General features: G+C 39.4%; 1 long non-coding RNA gene across 1 annotated transcript; it reads right to left on the bottom strand.

The window, feature by feature from the left end:
- Positions 1 to 9,838: 9,838 nt before the first annotated feature.
- On the bottom strand, positions 9,839 to 21,677 carry LOC118557885. The gene is made up of 3 exons (XR_004928077.1): positions 21,637 to 21,677; positions 10,279 to 10,427; positions 9,839 to 10,197 (listed from the first exon to the last, which is right to left on the bottom strand). It is a non-coding gene; the product is annotated as an uncharacterized LOC118557885 (long non-coding RNA).
- Between the last annotated feature and the right edge of the window lie 6,319 nt (positions 21,678 to 27,996).

Genomic DNA, 27,996 nt, shown 5'->3' with positions numbered 1-27,996 from the left:
GGGTGCGCCCCCTGCGCCCCCGCCTGAATCTGCACCTGCAGTTAGGTCCTACTGGACCGTAACCTACAGTGTTAACACAGGAAGGTTAACATTACGCAAGTTGTTTTTATTATTTTGCTTCTGACTGGGGTCAATTTAGACAACACGGCATGGTTCCTCTGTTGACTGCAACTTCAAAAAATAAAAAATTTGGTGATTCTTCAAAGCTTCACACAGGAATAAAAGAGTAGTGCCATTGTAAGAACAAAATTACCCACATTTGTGCTCAATACTTCTCTCCAGAAGACGTCGAGTAATTTTTCCAACAAAATTGATAACAGGGGTCGTTAACCTCGCAAGCTAAAACCAACTATCGTGCCGGCTATTTTTATCCATGCTGCCTTGCAACATCAGAGACAGTAAACACTAAAAGCACTTAAATGTTGAAAGTACTGCCACTGCTACTGTTAAATGTCCCAATTCAGCCAAATAAAGCTCCTCTTTATCAGTAAGATTATTGAAAAAGCTGTTTCAACAATTAAACACCTTCTCAACAATGTCCAGCCAATTTGGTGTTTTCCAGTCAGGCTTCTGTGCTCACCACAGTACAAAGACCACCTTTATCCACATAAATAAGCACAGTGGAAGAACCACGGTGCTGGTATTATTGGACCTCAGTGCAGCATTCGATACTGTCGATTACTCCATTCTGTTAGAGCACCTAGAAAACTGTGTTAACCTTTCTGGTACAGCACTCAACTGGTTTAAATCCTATTTAAAAGGACGGGACTTTTTTGTTTCAGTATGTAACTTTACATCAGAAAAGAAAAAAAATAATAAATCACATGTGGGCTTCCACAAGGGTCCATCCTGCCCCCCCCCCCCCCCTATTCAATATCTACATGGTCCCTTTACTTCAGATCATTAAAAACATTACTTACCATACCTATACAGAAGACATTTAGCTCTACATCACCTTGTCATATGGTGACAACATTGTGTCGAAATCAATGCATGGATGTGGCAAAATTTCCTTCAATTGAATAAAAACAAAAGTAAAACATTTTTGCACACAGCTTGTTGCTTCAGCTATTAAACCACAGATCAGGCCCAAAATCTGGGTGCACTAATGCACGGGTTCTCAAAGTTTTCATGGCCAGGTACACTTTACCAAAGAGAAAAGATTTCCAAAGACCCCTTTAGATTCCTCAGGCTGATACTACTTTTAAACAGCCTTTTTAATTATTAAACACATCAGAGATTATGTATGTTGTTAGAAATAAAGTAAAATTAGAGATTTGCTGCTCCCTCCATTTGATATCAATTGTTAATGTTTTGTTGATTTTTTTTAGTTGTGCAATATTTGATAAAACTAACATTTTTATTATGTAAAGAAATAAAAAAGAAATATCGTTTTCAAGAACAGGCCCAAAAAAAATAGGCAAAACATTTTGGTCTCCTATCCGCATTGTCCATAAAGCCAAACTTGATGTAATTGTTGTCATGCTTTCTAATTTTAGCTGATTTGGCTTTAACCTTACCTAATATGGTTTACATTGTGATACTTGGCTAAACCACAACGCATCCTCAGCAGTACCTCCTCAGGCTCGACATAACAGTTTCTCGGAGTCCCAACCCAGGGTCCAGGGACCCAGTTTGAGCACCGTTGCACTAGAACCTCCAAAGCCGGACTTCCAGGAAGGCAATGGAGAAGACAGACGCATAATTTTGCTGCTCCACCAGACCCACAATAAATAGCCGACAAAGTAATGAAAAGTGATATATGAGTACTAAACTAAAAGGAAAGGGCTCAAGAGGACGGAGTTCTAGTCGAAAGACATGAAGGCCGGTAGAAAAGAGGACGTTACGGCAGGCTCCAAGCAGCTAACGTTAGCCGAAGCTACACCGTTGAAGGCTACAGGAGATGCTAGCGGGGAAACAGTGATGCTAACGGAATTACGAAAACTGGGGCAGGAAAACACCGACTCATTTCGGGACCTGAAGAGCTCTCTACACCGGGTAGAATCATCCATGGAGGACTTAAAGAAACGAATGGAGGGGCTGGACAGAAGATTGACTCAAGCGGAGGACAGAGTAAGTGCAACGGAAGACCGAAGCATACGGCAGGAGAGAGCGCTGGGACACTTGCTAGAAAGAGAAGCTATCCTCACGGCTAAATGTGACGACATGGAAAACAGACTCCGCCGTAATAACATCAGGCTGTATGGCATCCCAGAGGGGGTGGAAAAAGAAGATATGGTGAACTTTATCACAGACCTTCTGAGCACTTCTCTAGAGTTTCAGGAAGAAGTTGTCATTAAACTAGAAAGAGCACACAGAGCGTCAGGCCCAAAACCTACAGCCGCGGCGCCCCCAAGATCCATTATAGCCCGGTTTCTGGACTTTGATGTAAAACAAAAAGTGCTACTACAAGCTTGGAAGCAAAGAAACATAAAGTACCAAGAGCACACAATTTATTTCGACCATGACTACTCACCTGACTTGCAAAAGAAAAGGAAAAAGGTCAGAGAGGTAATAAAGAAGCTAAAAGAAAAGAACATTAAAGCCCAGTCACCATACCCAGCTAAGCTGAAACTCTTCATGAACGGGGGTACAAAACTCTTCCCCTCACTTCTAGCAGCACACTCTACATTGAAAGATCTTGGCATTGAAACACCCCTGGAGGACAGAGAGATATTGGAAGAGGAGTTGACGAGGGACGGATGGACAACCCAGGGAAAGAAGAGGAAGAACCAACAGCTGAACCCTGCTGAGATCAGAGCCATTATCCATGGTGACAACAGAGAGGAGAGAGCCAATGGTCGTGAGTAAGGTCCTCGTGTCAAGTCTAGAACTGGATGGAAGGTAAATAAAGACAAAACCTTGTGACGAAGAATATGGAAGACAATGGACAATAATTGTAGAATAAAAGAAAAACTAAACTATACTTGTAAGGGAGTATCATTTATCATAAAATATTGACTTTTAGGCTATAACATAATTGTTGGAAAATAAGTTACAAAACAGTGGGGAAGGGAGAAGGAGGAAAATTGGATGAAGCAAACTTTACAACCATGGCGGTGTGAGGACACTTCGGGGACGTCCTGGAGGACCATCGCCCAGGCACTTTGTGCACAACACCCAGAGAGCTTTGCCTCTCTGCCTAAAGAAGATCAGGAGTGGGGACCCCCTGACTTTGTTTGTATGGTCATGTTGGTGTTCACTTCAGTTCAGGGGCAAACCACTGGGGAATTGGAAGTTCACAGTTGTTTTTCATGTTCAGGAAAACTCTTTTGTTTCTTTAATGTTTTGTGTCTCTCGGCAAACAATGTTTTCTATGTTGCTATGGCTTTTGACATTACACTGATGATAGTTATTAAGCACAGCTACAAGGAAGAAACAATAGTCACTTAGGTATGTTTATAAGGAAGGGAAAAAGGAGAGGGGAAAAACCCAAAAACCTTAAGCTATAAAAATGGATACATTAACAGTTATCACATATAATATAAATGGAGTAAACAATCCAATAAAGAGAAATAAAATTTTGACCCAGCTAAAAAGGCTGAATTGTTCAATTGCAATGCTTCAGGAGACCCACCTTAATGAGACGGAACATAAAAAACTTAGAAGGGAATGGGTAGGGCAGGTTTATAGTGCTTCATGTGAAAGGGGCAGACGGAGAGGAGTCGCCATCTTATGTCATAAATCACTAGGCTTCGTTGTAGAGAACACGTATGAAGACAAAAAGGGACGCTACATTTTGGTTGTAGGTACAATTAGAGCAGTGAGAATGTCCCTTTTAAACATCAATGCGCCTAATGAAGATGATCCTAGCTTCTTTAAGGATATTTCAGCTCTTCTGACAGCAAAAGCTGATGGATTTATACTAATAGGAGGGGATTTTAATTGTGTGATGAATCACAAATTGGACAAATACCCATATGAACAGAGACCGGTGTCCCAGAAGGCTAAAATTTTGCCCAGTTTGATTGAAGAAATGGGGCTAATAGATATATGGCGTCAAAGCCACCCCAAGGGGCGTGATTACACCTTTTATTCAAAGGTCCACGGAAGCTACTCCAGAATAGATCTCTTTTTCGTTTCAAAGAAGGATGCACATAAAGTTACAAATTGCCATATTGAACCAATAACAATATCAGACCACAGTCCAGTTGTTATGACAATAAATTTAGAGAACAATAAACAACCTAAACAGTGGAGAATGAATGTCTCAATTCTAAATGATCCAGAAATAGTTCAAAGAATTAAAAGAGACTGGACTGAGTATATGGAACATAACGACAATGGGGAAGTATCAGTGTCAACTCTTTGGGAAGCTGGAAAAGCTGTGCTGAGGGGTAAGTTAATCTCTTTGTCATCCAAAATAAAAAGAGAACGCGACAAAAAACAAGTAGAGTTAGAAAATCGTATACGACAATTGGAGGAGGAACATAAAAAGACTAATGATGAAACAACTTTAAAATCTCTTGACGAATACAGACAAACACTAGATACTTTGTTGATGCACAAGGCAGAGGGGGCATTACGGTTTGCTAATCAAAAGTATTATGAATCAGGGAATAGGGCCAGTAGGCTACTAGCATTTCAGCTGCGCAAGAAACAGGCAGATCGCACAGTGGAAAAGATAATGAATCCTCTCACAAAGAAAATGCTGTCGCATCCTAAAGACATTGCAGAAGCCTTCTCAGCTTACTATGAGACACTTTATGATTCAGAGGAAACAGACAGTAAAATAGAGAAGATTAAGAATGTGTTGGGTGAAATTCAGTTACCAAAACTAACTGAAAATGATGGTAAAGCGATGAGAGATCCAATCACAAAACAGGAAATTGAGGAGGTCATAAAAAATTTAAAGAACAACAAAGTGCCAGGAGTCGATGGATTCCCGGTGGAATTTTATAAGCATTTTAAAACTGAGGTCACCCCTCTATTACAAAGAGTATTTAATTATGCCCTCACAAATAACGACCCCCCAAAGTCTTGGTCAGAAGCAATAATATCTATAATTCCCAAAGAGGGCAAGGACCCCATAAATTGCTCGTCCTACAGGCCAATAAGTTTGCTCTGCTGTGATTTGAAAATTTTAACCACAATACTGGCAAACCGAATTCAAAAATGTATCCACACAATAATTAAGCCAGACCAAACAGGGTTTATAACGGGACGTTTAGGGATAAATAATATTAGGAGAACCTTAAATGTGATCTCTGTGGCGAAGCAGAAACAGAATCCTTCAATGCTTCTCAGCCTTGATGCTGAGAAGGCATTTGATAGGGTGGACTGGCAGTACCTAAAACACACACTGGCAAAAATGGGATTTCATAGAGACTTTATTAAATGGATTAGTGTGCTATATTCTGGACCCACATCCATAGTACGGGTGAATGGATACTCCTCAAGGAAATTTGGTTTAAAAAGAGGAACTAGGCAGGGATGTCCTCTTTCGCCTTTACTATTTGCTATCAGCATTGAGCCCCTGGCAGAAAGAATACGGACAGACCCTAGAATTCATGGAGTAACAGCAGGTGGAGTCACTCATAAAATATCATTATATGCGGATGACATTATTTTGTATGTTTCTGATCCTCTGAGCTCAATCCCTAGACTTATGACTAGTTTAAAAGATTTTGGAGAAATTTCAGGCTATAAAGTTAATGAAACCAAGTGAGAAGCTATGATGTTAGTGGGAAAATGGCCTACAGATTTAGATAAAGAGGTCACTTTCAATTGGTCCAAGAGGGGATTCAAATATTTAGGTGTGATGATTACACCACAAACTTCACAACTATTTAATGAAAATTTTAGTAGATTAATCGCACAAATAAAATCAGACCTGTCTAGATGGGAGATTCTCCCTCTGTCCTTTTTGGGCAGAATAGAAACAGTGAGAATGAATGTACTCCCACGACTAATGTATCTATTTCAGGCACTTCCTATTTGGATACCTGCCTCCACTTTTAAAACTTTAGATAAAATTATTAATAACTTTATTTGGCAAAGGAGGAAACCAAGAATCAGACAGAAATTATTGTTAAGCCCAAGAGGAAAAGGTGGCCTTGGTCTGCCTAATTTGAAACTGTACTACTGGGCAACACAGCTTCGCGTTGTGGTCGAGTGGCTTGTACAGGATGAGGAGACGACCTGGATCTGTCTGGAGAACAATGCTTGCCCACTGGTACCTCTTGAAGCGATGCCATTTATGGAGGGAAAAAACTGGAAGGATTTAAAAATTGAAAACGAGTGGATTAATTGTACATACGGAGTCTGGTCTCTAGTCAGGAAGAAAATAGGAGCACCTTTAACTATATCACGCATGATAAAAATAACCAAGATTGCTGACTTTTTCCCAAACAAACTAGATACTGGTTATCAGAGATGGGCTCAGAAAGGATTAATAAGAATTAATCAGTTATTTAGTGGAGAAAATATTAAGTCATTTAAGCAATTACAAGATAAATATGGATTATGTTCAAAATTTTTCTATAAGTACTTACAATTAAGGGATTATCTTTTGACACACAAAGAATGGCCTACCTTGAAACAAAATACATCACCTTTAGAAATATTTTTAATAAAATGTGTGGAGGAAAATAATAAGAGGAAGATCATGTCTAATCTATATAAACATTTACAGATGCATTTCTCTGACAGTTCTATAGATATAAAGCAAAAGTGGGAACTAGAAATGAACATTATTATTGAAGATGATGAGTGGGAGGAGATTTGTGAAAAAGGTTTTAAGATCACCCACAGTCCAAATTGGAAGGAATTTGATTGGAAATTAAGAATGAGATGTTTCAGAACACCTTTTAGTATCTCAAAATACAACAGAAATGCTACGAATGTGTGTTGGAGGAATTGTAATCAGATTGGGGATCACACTCACATTTTTTGGGACTGCCCAATACTGATTCCATTCTGGCAGGGGGTTCAGACAGAAATTAAAAAAATACTCAAGTTTACGTTACCACTGAACCCACTGCATTATATACTGGGTTTGACCCCAGGAGACTATATTGGGAAAAAGGAATTCCAGTTACTACAGATTCTGCTACTAGTAGCAAGAAAAATGATAACTTTGTCTTGGCTCAAGCTTTTGCCTCCCACTCTTCAACAATGGCAAGAAAGATTGAAGAATGTGTACATAATGGAAAAGATAACAGCAAAACTTCACTTAAAAATTGACATTTTTCTGAGTGTTTGGACCCCAGCTATTTCCCACTTTGGATGGCCACTCTGATAAAGATGCTAGGTGTTATAAAAAGCTGCTAGTCCCCTTTATATGTCTCTCTCTTTTATTGAAAGACACTGGATATGTATATTTCTCTTTCATGTGAGCCCATGAGAACCTCTCAAAGAAATGTCAATTGCCAAAATGGACTTAAATATTTGCTGAGACCCCCCCCCCCCTTTTTTTGTGTGTGTTTTTTTTTGTTTTTTTGTTTGTTTTTTGTTTTTCTTTATGTAAGTGCATGCATAAATACACATATGTATGTGTGTTGAATTCATAATAATCTTAAATAAAGAATGTTCACAAAAAAAAAAGAACCTCCAAAGCCATTTAAACACAATTACAAAGTCTGCCTTCTACAACCTATAGAATATTTCCAGGATTAAAGGACGAATGTCTCAACGGGTTATGAAAAAACTAATCTGTGCATTTAATTTTAGTCAAATCAAAAACTGAAACGATGTTTTAACAGGTCCACCAACAAAGTCTATCAGATAACTGTAGTTGATCCAGAACGCTGCTGCCTGCATCCTCACTAAGACTAAGAAAGTAGAGAACATCCACCCGGATCTAAAGTCCTTACACTGCCTCCCTGTATCTCAGAAAATAGTCTTTAAAATAAATGCGGTAATCTATAAAATCCCTGAAAGGTTTAGCATCTAAATACATCACAGACTTGTTATCAGTGTATAAACCCTCCAGACCACCAAGTTCCTTTGATTCAAACCTAATCCAGTAATTTGCTTGTACTTATACAGCACTTTAACTAGTCTGATGACCCCAAAGGACTTTCCAACCTGTTGTAACAAGCTAACTTCCAATATTCTACCTATTGAAAGCCTGAGTTCTTTTAAATCAAGATTATAAACTAAGTTGCTTAGGATTGATTTTGATTGTTCTGGTTAAACTTTTAACTGAAACATCATTAATTTAAATTTGTAGTCCAATTGTTTATAAAATCATTAATATTTCTTCTAATTTTCACTTTTCCTACATTTTATTCAAACTATTTGTGTACATTTTTATTTTCCTACATTTTAATCATGTAACTCATTTGCATTGTCCTTGTACGGAAATGTGCTATATAAATGACATTGCCTTGTCTTTTATTGCATGGATTTACATGCGTCTGTTTTAAATTAAATTTGCTGCAAAGTTTTTGTTCACATAGATCACAACAGAAAGGCATCTGTCCTATATGGATTCTCATGTGTGTGTTTAAGAGAGTCCAGTCCACAAGGAAAAATCAGTGGATCATTAGCTTTACCTAAAACTAATACGTCTGTGGTGATTTCATGAATTTAGCGTTAATCAACAAGAAAATAAAAGCATAAATTGTTTTGTCATTCACTCTGTTTGGGGCCGGCCATTATTGCCCATATTTGGGCACCATTATGGCCGCCCGACATCACATCCTGTGACGTCTCTGTGCGGCAAGGCACTGCGCTCTACAAGCCAATTCAATAAGAATTGTTGTACACTGCTGCGATCAACAACAATTATTTCAGATTTTGAGAGGACTTCTCGAAATCTTCTCGAGAGGGCTTGGGTCTTGTATGGATTCTCATGTGTGAGTTTAAAATTCCTTTTACATTAAATCTTTGTTCACATAGATCACAAGAGAAAGGCTTCTATCCTGTGTGGATTCTCATATGTGTTTTTAAATGGTATTTTCGGCTAAATGTTTCCTCACAATGATCACAAGAGAAAGGCTTATGTCCTGTATGGATTCTCGTGTGTCTGTTTAAACCTGATTTTTGGCAAAATCTTTGTCCACATAGATCACAACAGAAAGGCTTCTGTCCTGTATGGATTATCATGTGTGTGTTTAAAGTTCCTTTTTGACTAAAGCTTTGTCCACATAGGTCACAACAGAAAGGCTTTTGGCTTGTATGGATTATCGTGTGTCTGCTCAAAGATGATTTTAGGCTAAATCTTTGTCCACATAGATCACAACAGAAAGGCTTCTGTCCTGTATGGATTCTCATGTGTTTGTTTAAATTTCCTTTATGTCTAAATCTTCGTCCACATAGGTCACAACAGAAAGGCTTCTGTCCTGTATGAATTCTCATGTGTTTGTTTAAATTTCCTTTATGTGTAAATCTTTGTCCACATAGGTCACAACAGAAAGGCTTCTGTCCTGTATGGATTCTCATGTGTGTGTTTAAAGTTCCTTTGTGGCTAAATCTTTGTCCACATAGATCACAACAGAAAGGCTTCTGTCCTGTATGGATTCTCATGTGTGCATTTAAATTTCCTTTTTGGCAAAATCTTTGTCCACATAGATCACATCTGAAAGGCTTCTGTCCTGTATGGATTCTCATGTGTTTGTTTAAAGTTCCTTTTAGACTAAATCTCTGCCCACATAGGTCACAGCAAAAAGGCTTCTGTTCTGTATGGATTCTCATGTGTGTGGTTAAAGTTTCTTTTTGACTAAATCTCTGCCCACAGAGGTCACAACAAAAAGGCTTCTGTCCTGTATGGATTCTTATGTGTCTGTTTAAATGTGATTTTTGGCTAAATCTTTCCTCACATAGATCACAACGGAAGGGCTTCTGTCCTGTATGGATTCTCATGTGAGAGTTTAAAGTTCCTTTCTCGCTAAATCTTTGTCCACATAGATCACAACAGAAAGGCTTGTCTCCTGTGTGGATTCTCATGTGTTTGTTTAAATCAGATTTTCCCATAAAAGTTTTACCACAGTCTTTGCAACTAAGCTTCATTCCTGTGTAGACTTTCCTAGATGACTCCACATTTTTCTTCTCTGTAGAACATTTCTTATATCCAGAATATGACATGTGTTTCAGCTCAAACAGAGGGTGATCTACATCATTGTCGTCTTCATCCTCCTCGGTGTCTTCAGCCTCTGAAGAAATGAAAGCATCTCCATGATCTTGTATTCCACTGGATTCTTTTCCATCATTCTCTTCTGGAAGCTCTCTGCCTTTAATTTGGTCTAGATAAACCTGTGAGAGCAGCAGAGACTGTTCATTATCTAGAGTATTTATTGGAGAAGCAGCCACTGAAAACCTGATGGCATTAATCACCTCCTTCCCATTGAGCTGCTCTCCTGGCAGTTTGATGTAGACTCCCTTCTGTTCCTGCTTGATCTGGAGGGCCTTTGGGTCATGCAAGTCATCAGGAGGTCTGTGGTCTAAAGAAGCTTCTCCTTTAACAATCATCTTCTGCTTAAAATCTGCAGGAAACATTGAAACACAATATGCACATTAGAGAGTATTTGGATCTCAGCCTGAATTGAGGCACAAGATATATTTAGGTAATTTAGTTAGAACAAATTCTTTGACAGAACATGCAGAACAGTAAAACACAGAAAAATATTACATAACACCTTCAAAAACTCTGTTCTTTGTAGAGCTATCTTTTTTACCTTAAAGTGCTGATGACACGATATTGACCTTTTCAGCCATGCTTTTATAACAAAATGTTAGACACATTAGGAATATTGGACAAAGCCTATGTCCACACATACGGCACAACGGAATATAAGGCGCATTAAAAACTCTTCAAAACTCTGCCCCTTCACGTACACAAGTCTCTAAAGTCAGGCAGACTACTGAAGGGTTGGATCAGGTATCGTAATGCTCCCAATATCCATTGAGTGGAATGGCTTTGATGCTAACCAAAGTTGTACTTACACATTTAACAGATTTTGAGCACATTGTACCACATCAAATAAGTCAGATATAACTTTAAATCACATAAGGTGCAACATAAATTTTTTAGAAAATTTAAGGACTTCAGGCGTCCATTATAATACGAAAAATACGGTAACAGAATAAGATAACATCTGGGACTAAGCTCACCGGTGGATTGTGATTTTGTAAGAATAGGCTTGCTTGCAACACATGTGGCCCCTGGGGCTACTTAGTGCCCATAGGCACCATGTTAGTGCAAAGAGACGCAATTTTATTTAAATGTAGAAGTTCTGAGTATTCCGCCACAACATGACAACTACAGTGTTTTTATATAATTTTCTGATTAGTTCCTTCTAAAAACTCACCAAATGACATTAAAATGTTTAATTTTATTGAGATTTTTTGCAGCACTGTAGGAGTGGTCATAGAGCCGCTGTTCAGCCTGAAGCAAATAAAATGTTGGCTCAATAACTGTACACCCAAGAAAAATAGACAGCCCCCTTTAGTTTGTTCCTGCAACCAGGTCTGAGCACATTCCATGAGCCGCGGGGACTGTCTGTGAAAGTTTTATCCATCGTCAAGCGTACCAATCACCTGCATGTCTTGTGACAAATTCCTATATTTCTCACACTTTCTGCCAGTGGCAAGAATTCAATAAAATTTTATTTATATAGTGCCAATTCAAGAAACATGTCATCTCAAGGCACTTTACAAAGTCAAATTCAATGATATTATATAGATTGGGTCAGATTATACAGAGTGCTTCAGATTATACAGATTGGTCAAAAAGTTCCAATAGACCAGTTCATTGTTATTGTTTTGATGCGGGTTTTTCGCGCATGCGCGCCGGACTGGTAGGCAAAAGGCGAACAAAATGGCGGACGCAAACAGAGAAACTGACGAGTTCTCCATGTATTTTTCTTCTTTAGATAACGTATTACAAGATTGTTTTAAGAGTAAGTTGATGGTTGATGGTATCAGATTGCCAGATCCACACAGCAAAAGCCTGAAGGGACGAAGCGAGTCTGTAAAATGCTGGCCAAGAGTTCCGTACCCCGACATATACAGCTGCCTTATAAACACGCAGGCCAGTACAGACAAGAGAGCACGAAAGCCCCTGAAACCTCTGGACGGCTACAATTATTTTATATCAGGAAATAGGCTCCAGCAACGCCCGCGGTGCCATGAGGGATTAAGCAGGTCAGAAAATGGATGGATGGATGTTCAGACATGTTTGTGTAACATCAGAGAGCGGCGTCGGACACAGACCCCGCGTTTCAGCAGAGAGGAAGACCCGCCCGGTAGATTAAAAAAAAACATTGTTCACTACGGATTATTTTGGTGTTTTTGTCTTGTTAAAATAGGTGGGGGTGTCGGCGACATTGCAGCGTAAACACAGAAGTACTAGCGCCCGTGAACGGGGGCGTAATAGAGCCGCTGTCTGGAGCAGCAGCAGCAGCCTGCTGCTCCAGACAGCCGGAGAAGCGGCTGCTACAGCAGCAGCAGCGGCTTCTCCGGCCCGTGTCGTGATCGCCACCTCCCCTCCGCCGCTATTTAAGTAGAACAATGACTAGAGCAGAATTAAGTTGTATTTACCGGACATGAAGTGTATACTGCAAATTCTGTCGTAGTATGATGGCTCCCCCAGTCCATTGGGAGTGTCTGCCTGCGCTCTTTTCATTGAAAATATCCATTTCTTTCTTCGTTCTTCGTCCTTCCTCCTTCGGTAAACGACAGAAACGTACATCCAACGATTTGGAATGCCTCTCTGTGCAACCGGGAGCACAACAAGTCGTAGGCATTTAGATTCCAAAAATAAACTAACTAAAAGTACGCTCTAAATCACCCGTTTTGTCATGTAGTACACGAGAACAGTACTGTTTTTTGCCTACCCGCGGACCCGGATGTAGCGCTGACGTCAAGCGTGAACTGGTCTATATAAGGGAATCAGTTGATTGCATCAAAAATCTTGACAAGCAGCATTACTCCTAAAGAGTGTAGAGCCACGGAGAGTCTTCTGCATTGTCCATGGCTTTGCAGCAATCCCTCATACTAAGCAAGCATGAATGCGGTACCGCGCGCGAGCTATTTTTAGAAACACAACGTCACGATGACGTCACATCACGTGGTACGCAGTAGGGCATGCTTGCATAGTCCGCCGCTGTGTCGCTGTAAAAGAGACGTGCGTTACCCTTGGTTTTACTCGGTAAACAACTGCTTTTTCCAAATCTAAAACCATGGTTTTTAAACATTGTTGCTATGGAACGTGCAACAGCGACTCGAGGTACGCTGATCGGCCGCATATGAAGGATGTTTTCTTCAAGACTGCCAAGGAGAAATGTGTACGCTTGGAACACCGGGGCGGTCGGCCTACACAACAGTTCAACCCGGAAAAAGTTACCAAATTCAAGTACATATGTAGCAAGCATTTTGTCGGAGGAAAGGGCACAACCGAAGAACATCCTGACCCAATTCCAGCGACATTAAGTCAAGGTAAGAGTATTTTGGTGGCCGACATGTTAATAAAGTAGCGCCTGCTACCATGACAGCATACAGGCTATCATGGTAGCAGGCGCTAACATGATAGCCTGCTACCAGGATAGCTTACTCAAAAACATTTCAAATGAGACAAACATTAAACATATACCCATTCCTGGACGGTGATTGCAAACAACAACAAAAAAAACGGCCGACGCTGCCTTGATCGCCGCGCAGGAAAAAAAAACAAAGCTTACCGTTCATCAACTCGGCCAGTTTTCCAGTCTTTTTTTAAGCCCTCGAACCTCAAGCCATCGTTTGAGCTGAAGGTTGGTGTGTTCTTCGACAGTGCGACCAGTAATCCGTGTGCCTGGGACATCGTCTTGGGAAAGTTTAACGGCTGTAAAGTCGGTCATATCTGTTATCCGTGCGTTCTCTGCTGTATGCGTTCTCTCCTGTATGCCCTACCTAAGCGGCAAAAGGGGCGTTGCTCTTGAGACGGTGACGTCACGTGCGCGGTACCGCATTGACAGCGAAAAGAAAAACTCCCCTTTACAGGGAAGGAAAACCTTCAGCAGAACCAGACTCAGTATGAACGGTCATCAGCCTCGACCGACTGGGGAGTATTCTGAATGAACCATTCATACGGGTGTCAGGTTCAGATACCTAAAAAACATTCATTAACAACAGAAGGAGGAGAGACAACAGTGAGGTTAGTTTTCAAAAATCTTGCAAAGAGAGGAGCGAATATGCTTAATACAGATCTCCAAAACTCGCTCTAAAAGCACTCCGTCCCCTCCTTTCTTTTTATTAGGCAAAGGAATCCCTGATTCCATTGTAAAGTTAAGGGGTAAGGATAAGCAAAGCAACTGTGACCTTCAAGATAAAACCAAGCAGTTCACACAGTACAGTTATGCGTAAGCACTCCAGATGGCTGAATAGAGTTCATAACAGTTTAAAATATATTTAGAAAACCACTTATTATCGTCACAACATATTTCTCTGCTTTCTGCAGGCCTTCTGCAACGATAAGAGAGAGATCAGCCACATGAAATACACTTTAATATCTAAAACCTTAAAACTTATTAGTAGTAAAGAGAGTAAATATATATGATAAATGCAATGAACATAGTAAATAACATAAAATATGTAGAAAATAGTAAAAATAATTCTTTCAACGGGATAGAAATCAAATAATCTGACCATGATGTGTGTCCACACCAAGATTTATTCAAAGTAGAAACTCTGACTTTAACAAAGTTGATGAATTTCCATAAAACAACCACAGAGGTTTTGTACTCCCTGCAGAAAAAAACAAACAAACGCAGAGATGCGTTGGTTCTGGTGCGGGTCCACAGAATGGACCAGGTTCTGAGAGTGGTGGAGAACTCCTGCTGTTGCTGTTTAGAGAGCGGGAGGACATCATGATCATCCCAAAATGTTCTGTGCTGCACAGCGCTGCGGCCCTATCCTCCTCATGCAGCCACTGCAAGTTCATGAGTTAATCAGAACAAGTGTTCAGATGGACTCTGCGTGGATTATGAATCGTAAACTAGCCCTCTCAATCAGAATACAATTTACACTTGATTATAATTTGTTAAGTTTTACCTTTATTCCAAAATCTGAGTGGGAGAGAGGATCAGGGCTCTAAAACTTTTCAAGAATCAAGATTATTTTTTATTGTTATGTAACCATAATGACATTTTGGTGAGACACTATTATTGGAATATTATCCTAAAGTCACTATGACCTGACGCCACTTCAGACATGTTAATGAATAGGACATGGCTGTCTTTGTTTTGCCTCACAGAAAGGCTGCGGTCAGGTATTAGTGAGAGGCGAAAGCAGAGGAGGGACAGAAACAGGGCAGACGAGGCTGCAGCCAGACCGTTGGGTGCGATTACTTCCATCTTTGTAATCTCTGCTCTGTTTCTCAATAAAGGGCTGGAATTGACCACTTCACCGTTTCCTTATTCAATAAGTCTGGAAAGTGAGTTATTGATTGATTTTCCTACTCAGAATGATAAGAGGCAGACCTAAATTACAAACGCTGACAGAAAAACTAAACATAAGAATTCCTAAAGGACACCTTCAAAAATGTAAAACCCTCGGAAGAAACAACAAGTATTTGGAAGAAAAATATGTGCAAGGACAAATGTAGCATGTAGTATTTACATAAATTACAGGATGTGCTGAAACAGTCTATAAACGGGCTGCTGGTTTGATTGTCAGAAGTGGTGTTTCTGCTCTGGTTCATTATTATGCCCAGTTATTTCTCTAGATACACTAGAACAAGGGTGAGGTTCAGGCAAACTGCACTGACCCCCCAGTTTTACAGCTTCACTTTTGTTGTGGTAAATCACTGTTCATATAGACATTGAATAAAACTAGTCAACATAAACTTCTTTATTTGAAGCAAAATTATTTATTACCTAATATTTTAACAGAAAACCTAAGTAGCGACTTGTGTTACATGCACTTATTTTCTCTTTTATTCTAAATGTTCAATTTGGGGAAAAGAAATGGGAATAAAACTTTTTTTCATCCGATTAATCGGTTTATTGTAAAATTAATTGACAGATTAATTAATTATTAAAATAATTAGTTGCAGACCTACTGTTTACATCATTTTAGTTGTTGCACAGCTTCTCATTCAACCATCAAATGTTTACACTGTTCCCAAATGCTAAGGTAACTAGGAATGAGGCTGCACTACCATATTTATTTTTTTATTGCAGTGTTTCCCCTACCATTCAACAAGGGGCCGCCCTGCCAACAAGGGGCCGCCGCCCTGCCAACAAGGGCCCCCCCCCCCCCGCGGAAGTTGTGGAATGCAGTAAATTATTTTAACTCTGTATGTTCATGATTTAATTTATTAAAATTTCTAAACAGCGACAGATCTCACCCTGAGGTATTTCCACGTAATAAAGGCAGAAATTAGTACGTGCAGAACCCAATTTAACCAGCGCGGACGAAACGTCACACTCATTAAATTGCTCGCTGGAAAGAAGTCTCCAAGGCAGCTGTGACTCTTAAGCTCCTGCAGCCTCTCTGCACCACAGACTCAAAAGGTGTGTAATGGGTGTCTGCTGTGGGAAATATACGAGTTTTTCACAACAAATGTAGCCAATAAGTGCGCTCAATTGTAGAGTTTAAGATGTCAGTGTAGAGTCTGCACAGTGTTCTCTACAAACAAGTGTACAGCATCCTTTAATGTTTATCCTAAACTAAGTCGTCGCTCATTTACTTTCAGCTCAGAGTCAGCTGGGTCCACACGCAGGTAAACTCACATTCCCAACAGGTGGGGGGAAAAAAAAAAATTGACTTCCGATGGCGCCCCCTGAGGCAGCGGCTGCGTACAGCTCTGACCAACTCTCGGCATTTTTCACAATATTATTAAAATCCCCAGCAATACAATAATTGCTGGGGACTTAAACCAGGCAAATATGAAAACTGTTCTCCCTCATTTCTATCAACACGTGGATTTTGCAACTCGGGGAAAGAACACTCTAGACTTAGTTTACACAAACATAAAAGGTGCATCCCACTTCTTTGGGAGGTTTGAGGCACTAAACAGCACTCCAGCAGTGAAAGCTGTTCCCCATCAGGAAGAGGAGATCCTCTGCTTTGACACTGCCGACGTGTGGAAGACTCTGAGGAAGGTCAACCCGCGGAAGGCCCCAGGCCCCGACAACATACCTGGGCGGGTGCTCAAGGAGTGTGCAGGTCAGCTGGCTGGTGTCCTCACAGATATTTTTAACACCTTGCTGGACCAAGCCACAGTGCCAGCATGCTTCAAGTCTGCCTCCATCATTCCGGTGCCAAAGAAACCTCAAGTCACCTGTTTCAACGACTACCGGCCTGTTGCACTGACTCCCATCATGATGAAGTGCTTTGAAAGGCTGGTAAAGGAACACATCGTCTACAGTCTCCCCCAACACTCAACCCGTTCCAGTTTGCCTACCGACGGAACCGCTCCACTGAGGACGCCATCTCCTCTGCTCTTCACCTGAGCCTGGCACACCTGGAGGAGAAGAACACGCACGTGCGGATGCTGTTCCTGGACTTCAGTTCAGCATTCAACACCATCATCCCACAACATCTGGTGGGAAAACTGGAACATCTGGGCTTTAGCACCCCCTTCGAAACTGGCTGCTAGACTTCCTCACCAACAGACCTCAGTCAGTCCGGGTCGGACAGAACACCTCTGATGTCATCACCGTCATTGTTTACATTTCAATTGTTTTATACTGTATTTTAAATCTATTGTTTACTTTTAAATCTCTGCTGCACCTAAAATTGTAATTTAACTTTTAATGCAATTTACAAGCTGTATGCAACGAAATTTCGTTCTGTACGCACTCTGTGCATACAAAATGACAAATAAAGTTGTCTAAGTCTAAGTGAGAGAGCACTCAGAGTCACCACATATTTGCAACATTAACTTTTCTGTTAATGCAAGGGGCCTAAGAGATTTGACTAAACGGAAAAGTTTCTTTTTATTTTGTAAAGGGAAAAATGCAAATATAACATTTTCACAAGATACTCAATCAAAACATGATAACTTCTGGTCTAAACAATGGGGAGATGAAGCTTATTTTTGTCATGGTTCTTCAAGATCAGCAGGACTAGCTATTCTTCTAAAAAACTTCCAAGGTCAGGTAATCTCGGGTAAAATGAATGAAAATGATCACTGGTTAAGTATATGTATGTATATATATATATATATATATATATATATATATATATATATATATATATATATATATATATATTTTAGGGCTGTCAAAATAACGCGTTAATTTCGATTAATTAATAAAAAAAAAAACTCATAAAAAAAATAACGCAGATTAATCGGTGAGGCGCGCCTCCCCTGGGGGGGGGGGGGGCGCCAAAGAGTCACAGGGGAGGTGCGAGAACACAGAGAAGAAGACAGCGCTGCCGCTCAACTCTGTGAAACAGTGTAGCGATATTCGTGCCTTCTGTTTGAGCGCGCTGGAACCAATCCAAGCGCACAGTGAAACAACTCAACGCTCAAAACCGGTCTGGCACGGTCTGAAAAACTCTTCTCAACCCACTGTCCTCGCGGTGAGTTCCATCTCTGCTCGTGCGCTGCTTTGCTCGCACGCACCTGCTCATCGGCTGTTAAAGCCAATCACAGACAGTTTTTTTTTACCCAAACAGAGTATGGCTTGCAAATACTGCATTCAGATGAATTAAATCAAAATGCTGCAGCCTTTGGCAGAAATTACTAAACATCACCGAGGGATTGAAGAAAAACAAATAAAAAGTGTTATATTTTAGCCTAAAATATTTAGGATAAAGTATTTAGACTAAAATATTAGAGTTAGTAAGTGAGGTGTGAAAAAGAGACAAAATGTTTTTGTCTCTTTTCTTTCCAGCTTCTGGGAGGTGATGGAAAAGTTTATTCTGATTATAATCATCGTGAATGTCATCATTATTTAGAGAGCACTATAACACAAGGCAAAACAAAGTGCCAAAAATCAGAAATACATCAGATAAGAGATAACAACTAATAAAATGCTTGTTTGTTAAAATAGCAATATGTCTAAATTGTGTATAATTAGCCTAAAAAGTAGATTGGAATATGGAATATGTTGACGTCTGTTAAATTCAGGTTATCTTTTTTTATTATTATTTCAGTTAATGTCTCCTGTTGACGTGAGTTCAGATTGACATTGGCATCTGTTTAGTTCAGTTTGTCTGCTGTTGAAAATTGTTTATGAATTTGCTCTAATGACAGCTCAATTTTAAAACTAAGCCCTCTGTCCGTGATGTTTCAGTAAAAGTAGCATGTAAGATGGAAATATTTGGATGGATATTTTATGAATAGACCTTTTTTATGAATGTACTATGTTAAAAGAAATACAATAAAAAACATGTGTTGGGCTATCAGTTGTTTTTGAAACACAGCATTCTAGGAACACAAAAGAAAAATGCATTTACTGCAGGGACCTGTGTGGGGTAGGTTTGTGGTTGGGGGGGGGGGGGGGTTATCTTTACCTATTCCTAGGGGAGGCTCACATTCAATGAATAGACCCCTTGCATCTGACGTCACAGTCACGTGATCGGGGGTGCGCGCCTCCATCTTGGTGGGCAGGCTAGCCTGACAGCCCGTCTACTACATGAGAAAACGGGTGATTTAGAGCGTACTTTTAGTTCGTTTATTTATGGAATCTAAACAATGCCTACGACTTGTTGCGCTCCCGGTTGCACAGAGAGGCATTCCAAATCGTTGGATGTACGTTTCTGTCGTTTACCGAAGGATGAGGAAAGAAGAAAGAATTGGATATTTTCAATGAAAAGAGCGCAGGCAGACACTCCCAATGGACTGGGGGAGCGATCATACTACGAGAGAATTTGCAGTCTACACTTCATCTCCGGTAAATACAACTTAATTCTGCTCTAGTCATTGTTCTACTTAAATAGCGGCGGAGGGGAGGTAGCTATCGCTACACGGGCCGGAGAAGCGGCTCGTGTAGCGATAGCTACCTCCCCTCCGCCGCTGTCTGAAGCAGCAACAGCGGCTTCTCCGGCCCGTGTAGCTGTTGCTGCTTCAGACAGCGGCGGCTCTCCGGCCCGTGTAGCGATCGTTACACGGGCCGCGGCGGCTCTCCGGCGGCGGAGGCAGCAGCCGCGGCGGCGGAGGTGGCTCTCCGGCCCTTGTAGAGCCGCCGCTGTCTGGAGCAGCACCCGCTTCCTGCTGCTCCAGACAGCGGCGGCTCTCCGGCCAGTGTAACGATCGCCACCTCCCCTCCGCCCGTTCACGGGCGCTAGTACTTCTGTGTTTACGCTGCAATGTCGCCGACACCCCCACCCATTTTAACAAGACAAAAACACCTAAATAATCCGTAGTGAGTGATGTTTTTTTAACCTACCGGGCGGGTCTTCCTCTGCTTTGTGCTGTTACACAAACATGTCTGAACATCCATCCATCCATTTTCTGACCGCTTAATCCCTCATGGCGTCGCGGGCGTTGCTGGAGCCTTTTTCCTGATATAAAATAATTGTAGCCGTCCAGTGGTTTCAGGGGCTTTCGTGCTCTCTTGTCCGTACTGGCCTGCGTGTTTATAAAGCAGCTGTGCGCGGTAGAAACCCTTGGCCAGCATTTCACAGACTCGCTCCGTCCCTTCAGGCTTTTGCTGTGTGGATCTGGCAATCTGATACCATCAACCATCAACTTACTCTTAAAACGATCTTGTGATACGTTATCTAAAGAAGAAAAATACCTGGAGAACTCGTCATTTCGTCAAATGGCGTGCCAACCAATATGGCCGCCACGCAAGGGGTTCTGGGTAACGGAGTCACGTGGTTGCAAGGGGTCTATTGGAAAAGCACCATAACTTTCTGACGCTTGTGAATGCATCACAGTGGTATGTGCAGTGTAGAAGCACGTTTGATCTTCCACTTAAAACAAAGCTTTGCGGTTTCGGCTCTCACGGTTTATTGTTGTGTGTGAATGACAAGAGACCACAACAAATAAATCAGCCGTACCTCGAGGGAACGCAAAAACCTTTGCGAGGGAACGCAAAAGTATTGCGAGGTAATGCAAAAAAAAAAAAAAAAAAGAAATCCCCATGTCCCCTAGAGGGCTTTGTACTATCTCTACAGATATGGTAGTTTTTGGAATACTATTGAAAGACAAAACAATAGAAATCTGTTGTAACCTAATTTTGTGTTTAGCAAAATTCTTTATTCATAAACAGAGTGTTAAGATATTCCCCAATTTTCTTTTATCTGAATTCAAGATATATTTGACATCTCTTAAATGTATCTAATCATACAAATACCTGACTGAAATACTAATGGAATTGCCCACCGATGTACAACAATCCTAACATATGAATCTCCCTGTTGCTGTGTTTATTGTTTCATTATTATCATTTACATATTCTTTTTTCCGTATCAATGTTACTTTGCATTTCCATTTTGAAATCTGCCTCTACTAAGCCTTCCACGTAATCGTACTGCTGCTTACTCGTTTGTACTCACTTTGTTTAAATAAAGTTAATTGAAAAAAAGCTAGCATTGGCACCTCCTATGCTACATGCTAAACTAGCATTAGCACCTCTATGCTAAATGCTAAACTAGTATTAGCACCTCATGTGCAGAGCTGCAGGCTTACTCAGTTTTCTGGGGGAAACCCTGCAACGAGTTGTGATGAAGAGGAGGAATCCATCAGCTGCTGAAAACGGCTCCTAAACTTTAGCTCCATCCACACAGTTAGCATGAAGAAGGAAATCTCCAAACCTAATCGGTGCAGCAGAACTCTGGGCTGGAAAACATCCCCCATCATCGGTGTCTCCTCTGCTGCGTCCTGCCGCTCTTTGAGCTCCTGCTTCCCTCCAGTTTCTCCGCTGTGCCTCCAGCTGCTGGACTTCTTTCCAGACTTCATCACCTGCAGCAGCTGCTGCTCTCTTTCAGATTCAACAACACTCCCGATTCTGGCCTCGCAGCAAAACGAGGGCCGTTTCTCAATATGCGTTCTCGAGTGGTCTCGAGTGCTCGTGACACGTCATCAGCCTCAGCCCGAGCACTGGTCGAGCGAGAACCCACCACATCCCCGGATGTTCTTCTCGCCCCGCCCTCTTTATCGAGCATACATCAGAGCAGACTTGTTGTCACTACCCGATCCGTACCGGTCACTGAGCTATATAATACACCGGAGTGCTGATTTTGCCGAAAAACTCACTGAGCTATATTATACACTAAAGTGCAAATAGCCGCTGTTAGAACGAGTCGCTTTGAAGCCACCAGCCGCCATATTGGTACTCCCTATTTCCCCCCAGTAACTAGGGAATATGTGCGCTACAGCATCGAATAACGATGATTTTCTCATGTTCAGGGGGGCTTAAGACTTTTAAAATGTCAAATGCCATATACTTTTATGTTATGTTCTAAAACTATCAAGTACTGAGAAAGTCATGTACTGAAATATTTTGCATTTTATTTATTTAAATATATATATAACATTTATAAATATATAAATAACAATGTACAAAAACATATATTTACATATATGTATACATATATATACATATACACATACTTATATATACACATATATATATTTATTTAATATGAATAACATGTAAAATATTTCAGCACCTAATTTCCTAGTAGTTGATGGTGTTGGTAAATCCACTGACTGTAGAATTACCTGTGAAACGTTTTCACTGAGCCAGAAAACTGCTTGTTGTTGCAACCAAATTCTATGGGACTCTGTGAGAGTAGGGAGGAGCAAGATGGCGGCCAGTGACTTCAGTTTTTCGGCAAAATCAGCACTCCAGTGTATTATATAGCTCAGTGGAAAAACTGAATTTCCACTTATAACTGAATCTGAACAGATAACTACATTTCTAGGCTTCACCTCCAGCCCCCATTGCAATGCCAAAAATAATCACCAACATCTCTGCAGAAAATATTGATAACTTATCTATTCTTCTTTTTATAAAAACTTTTGTTTGGGAATATAAACTGCTACTCCTGTTTTGCCATTTTGCTCTTTTGATGCATCTGTATATATTTGTGTCATATTTTCATACCTTTTTTCTAAATACTGCTGAATAATTTGATACAAACCTTCACAAGGCTGTTCTATTTTTCTGATTTCTAAATTTACTGTTGGCATTTCAAATAACCATGGAGCAATTTTAGATTTAATTAAGGTTTTACAGCATGCTATATTATTTTAACCTGATTCAAGCCAGATGGAGCGACATGTGTCTGGCTTGAGTCAGGTTAATATTATTTATCCCCAAATGATCTGCATACATATTTCTTTCCCATCCAAAACTCCTTATGTGATGGCCATATTCCCAACATTCTCTGAATATCTGTTTAGTAGGGTGATTTTCCTCATGTCCTTGTAAATTTAACCAGTAATTTATTGACAGTTTCATCCTCCTTAAGTCCAGTGGCATTTCTCCAGTAATCACCTGAAGAGCAGGAATTGGAGATGTTCTAAAAGCACCACAACATATTCTAAGCGCTTTAGCTTGGATTCTATCCAAATCTAATAACAAAGAATTTGCAGCTGACTTATAAACAATACATCCATAGTCCAACACAGATCAAATTAAAACATCATATATTCTTTACAAAGATGTACTAGTTGCCCCCCAGTCATTCCCTGACAAATATCTCAAAATATTAATACCTTTTTTACATTTATCAACAATCTTCTGTATATGTATCTTAAATGAAAGTTTTTCATCAAACCATACACCGAGGTATCATACGATATTTACCTGCTTCAATTTATGCCCATATAATCTAAGATCTACTGTTGGATTAACCCTTTTCCTTGAAAAACATATTACTTGTGTCTTCTCAACAGACAAATGAAACCCCCATTCGTGTGACCATCTTTCAATCGTATTAATTGCTGATTGTATTCTATTTTTTAAATAACTAATATTTCCTCCTCTCACCCATAATGCCCCATCATCTGCATATAACGCTTTACTAATTCTTAAATCTATAGTATCAAAAATATCATTAATCATTATATTATAAAGCAATGGACTACATACACTACCGTGTGGAGTTTCATTTTGCATAGCATAAATATTTGAATCATTTACCCCAAACTCCTACTTCTATTGTTCTATTCTTTAAAAAATCCTTAATCCAATTAAACATTTTTCCTTTAATTCCCATTTTATCCATCTTAATTAATAATCCCTTCTTCCAAAGCATATCATATGCTTTTTCAATATCAAAAATTGTAGCTAAGAGAATTTCTATTTTTACCTGAGCCTTTATCATTTTATTTTCTAAACAAGTTGTCCGTCCACTTCTAAAACCACTCTGATATGAAGATAAAAGACCTCTTTTTTCTATTTCATACATTAATCTCTTAGTTATCATTCTCTCCATCAATTTACATAAATTAGAGCTATGGGCCTATAACCTTTTACCTCTCCTTTATCCTTACCTGGCTTTACTATTGGTACAACGATTGAATGCTTCCAGATTGAGGGCAATTCACCTTGTTCCCATACTTTATTGTATAACTTTAAAACTATTCCTTTAGCAGCATCTGATAACTGTTCTATCATCCTATAGCATCTGTCATCTTTACCTGGAGATGCATTCTTAACTCTAATCAAAGCTCTATTAATTTGAAACAATGTAAAGTCTTTATCTAAAACACATCCATCTATCTCTTTCCTATTTAAAACTTATCTATTATCTTCAATCATTTTCTTTTCCTTTAATCTAGTAGATTTGCCAATGGCCTTTTCGGCAGATTCATGTTGCTGGTGCCTATCTCCAGCATTCAACAGGTAAGAGGGGGGGGTTCACCTGGACAGGTCGCCAGTCTGTCGCAGGGCAACACAGAGACAGACAGGACAAACAACCATTCACACACACACTCACACCTAAAGAGAATTCGGAGAGGCCATTTAACCTACCAGTCATGTTTTTGGACTGTGGGAGGAAGCCGGAGCACCCAGAGAGAACCCACGCATGCAAAGGGAGAACATGCAAATTCCACGCAGAAAGACCCAGGGTAGGACTTGAACCCAAGGCAACAGCGCTACTCACTGCGACACTGTGCAGCCCATATTTGTAATCATTGAATTTAATTCTTCAATATTGTTACTTAAATTTGGCATAATCTCCATAAATTGGTCACTTGCCATCTTCTTATTCATTTCCCAATTAGCATCCCTCATTCTCCATTTTGGATACCAATTTTCTTCAACTGCTACTTTAAAATTGTGCACCTTAAGCAGAATAGGATAATGATCACTACCAAAGGGGTTATCATTAATAACTTCCCATTGACTAATTCCTGCTATCTGATCTGACACTATAGTAAGATCAATTGCAGATTCTGCTCCATGCCCTACATCAAATCTAGTACCTTTTCCATCATTTAGACAAGTTAACTCATAATCATCTATAAATTCCTCAATTATGTTCCCATTTTCATCAACCATCCCTTTTACCATAAGGTATTATGAGCATTATCTCCACATAAAATATTTCTTCTATTTTCCTTGGCATAAATACTATCAAGTCTTTCTCTACTTATTTTTTTGCAAGGGTTATAAAATGTATTAAGTTTTGATTTACTAATCCATACCTCAACCCCTATAACTTCAATTTCATCATTTATATTCAAAAATTTAAAACGAATTCCCTGCTGAACAAATATAGCAACACCTCCTCCTACATTTGGATTTCTATCTTTATGTAGTGCTATATATCCATTAAGAATAAAATCAAGTGATGGTTTTAACCAGGTTTCTTGAAAACAGACTATATTTGATTCAACATTCTGTCTTTCAATAAAAGATTAACTCTTGGCTATTAACAATTAAGCTTCTTGCATTCCACTTTAATGTAAATAAAACCATCAAATTTCACCATTGCTGGACTGTTGACTGTCCAGTAATGGTATTTTCTGCTGCTATAAATATTATTTTAATTCGCTGTGTTCTACGATCTGTCTGTGCTGAACAATTTATCACTATCACAATAAATGCAACAAAAATATTTTTCTCCACAATCATTGTGTCATGATTTCGGCACTGTTGCCTGGGGTCCGTTCTTTGTACGTTGCTTAAAACATTCGAGATCAAATGACACATCCAAGATGATTTCATCCGGCTAATCATGATCCGGCTAATTGGGTTCAAAGAACGCCCACAGTTTTTCTCTCAAGCAGAACACGAGCTTTTAATGGAAGGTTATACCAAATTTGAGTCATTAATTAATGACTCAAATTAAAAAAAATTGAGTCATTAATTAATTTCATGCTCTCTCGTCAGGGAACACCTCAAAGTCTGTTAAAGCCAGGAGAGAGGGCTGGCAAAAAGTAACGGACAAATTAAATGCGCCAGTGCGCATACTGTATTTTTGCATTTTAATAATTTCACATTTACTTTGTTCTTTTATGTCAGAGCCTCCATGGGACCCACTAGAACATGGGGACATGTAAAAGTGAAATACAAGAATATTCTATAAAATGGTAGCCTTTAATTATACTTTATTTTAAAAAGGTTATATTAATTCGGTGTTGAATATCGGTGTCATTCCTTAGACAATGGAAGTAAAGGACACGTGCAAACTAGGAATTTTAACAAAAAATTATTTTTATGAAGCGTGGCTCCATAAATAAGAACAAACATCTTATTCATACTATTAGCAGAAAACAAAAACAAAACATTCTTATGAATATCTACTTTAGGCTTTGTTACACACAGTCAAGCCATTCATCAATGACATCAATAACAATTAGTGAGAAGGCTGAGCCCGTCTCTCCCAACACAGTTTATTCTTGGAGGCATGGATGACAAACAAACTCTTAAGATCATCTTCCACTTTTTAAACCAGCTCTGCATTTGTTCTTCATTACAGTCAGAGTTGAAAATGTTGATTCACAGAGGTAAGTGGTCGTAAACAGCAGCAATATTTTCATGTCCTCAGCAGCCAGTTCAGGATACTCATGTGAGAGGGAGGCCCAAAAGTCTGAATGATTTTCCTGTTGGAATCTGGCCTTCAATGTTCTGTCACAAGATAACTCCAAGAGCTGTTCTTCTGTTTTACCTCTTAATCCATTTCTTGTTGCAGGAGGGGAAAATGGATCAGCACCCAGTCCCAGGCATCAGTGTTCACATCAGAGAAATATGAGCTGAAGTTCTCACACAGTGATGTTAGGTGTGAAGTCACAACATCCCTCACAATAGCAACAGACAGCTTCTCATTGTTTAAAAAGTCAGTCAGTTGGGGAAAATGTCTGTTATTCCATCTTGCATTCTTCTTCTTCATAAAGGTGGTGATTTTGTCACTAACTTTAAGGATAGATGTGTAGCTTCCTTGGATGGAGAGGTTGAGGCTGTTCAATATGTTGAATATGTCTAAGATAGGCTAACTTGGCAATGCAGTCTGGATCATGAAATAAATGTACAATGTCTGTTTTTTTCCTCAAATGGTAGCTATAACAAATATAATTCAAATGGTTTAGATCCCAGGGCTATAAGCTTGTAATGATTAATACCAATAATGCATTTATTAGCTGTTATGAGCTTATTTATACTGGAACAATGTGATCTGACCGGTTTCTGACCGATGAGATTTATCCAGCAAGCGTTGATCACTCAAATTATAACTGCAATTAGAGTTTCGTCTTTACTCCTTTATCACACACCAATGAAAATGTCTCAGTTGATTTCAGTTAACTCAAAAAGAAGTAATTATGTACTCTCAAAGACCATATAACTTCTGAATCAAAATAAACACAAACAATTACTATTCCACACGTTATTATTTATTCAACCAAACAACTCCCTGTTACAGTATTCTAATTCAATAACCTAGGAAACTCTACTCACTACTAAAATAAACATGCAAAAGAAAAATAAATGAACAAGTCAAAAATGGATTAAAATAAGGTAGCAATTCTTAGTTCAACTCACAGTTTAATCAGAATCAAGTTTATTGCCAAGTAGGTTCGCACTTACAAGGAATTTGAATTGTGTTGATGGTGCAGACAAAACAAAATTATATATATATATATATATATATATATATATATATATATATATATATATATATATATATATATATATATATATATATATATATATATATATA

This window comes from Fundulus heteroclitus, chromosome 24, assembly GCF_011125445.2.
Source record: "Fundulus heteroclitus isolate FHET01 chromosome 24, MU-UCD_Fhet_4.1, whole genome shotgun sequence".
In the NCBI taxonomy this organism is placed as follows: Eukaryota; Metazoa; Chordata; class Actinopteri; order Cyprinodontiformes; family Fundulidae; genus Fundulus; species Fundulus heteroclitus.
Note: the sequence above shows the minus strand (reverse complement) of the source record. Positions and strands in the feature narration are given on the sequence as shown.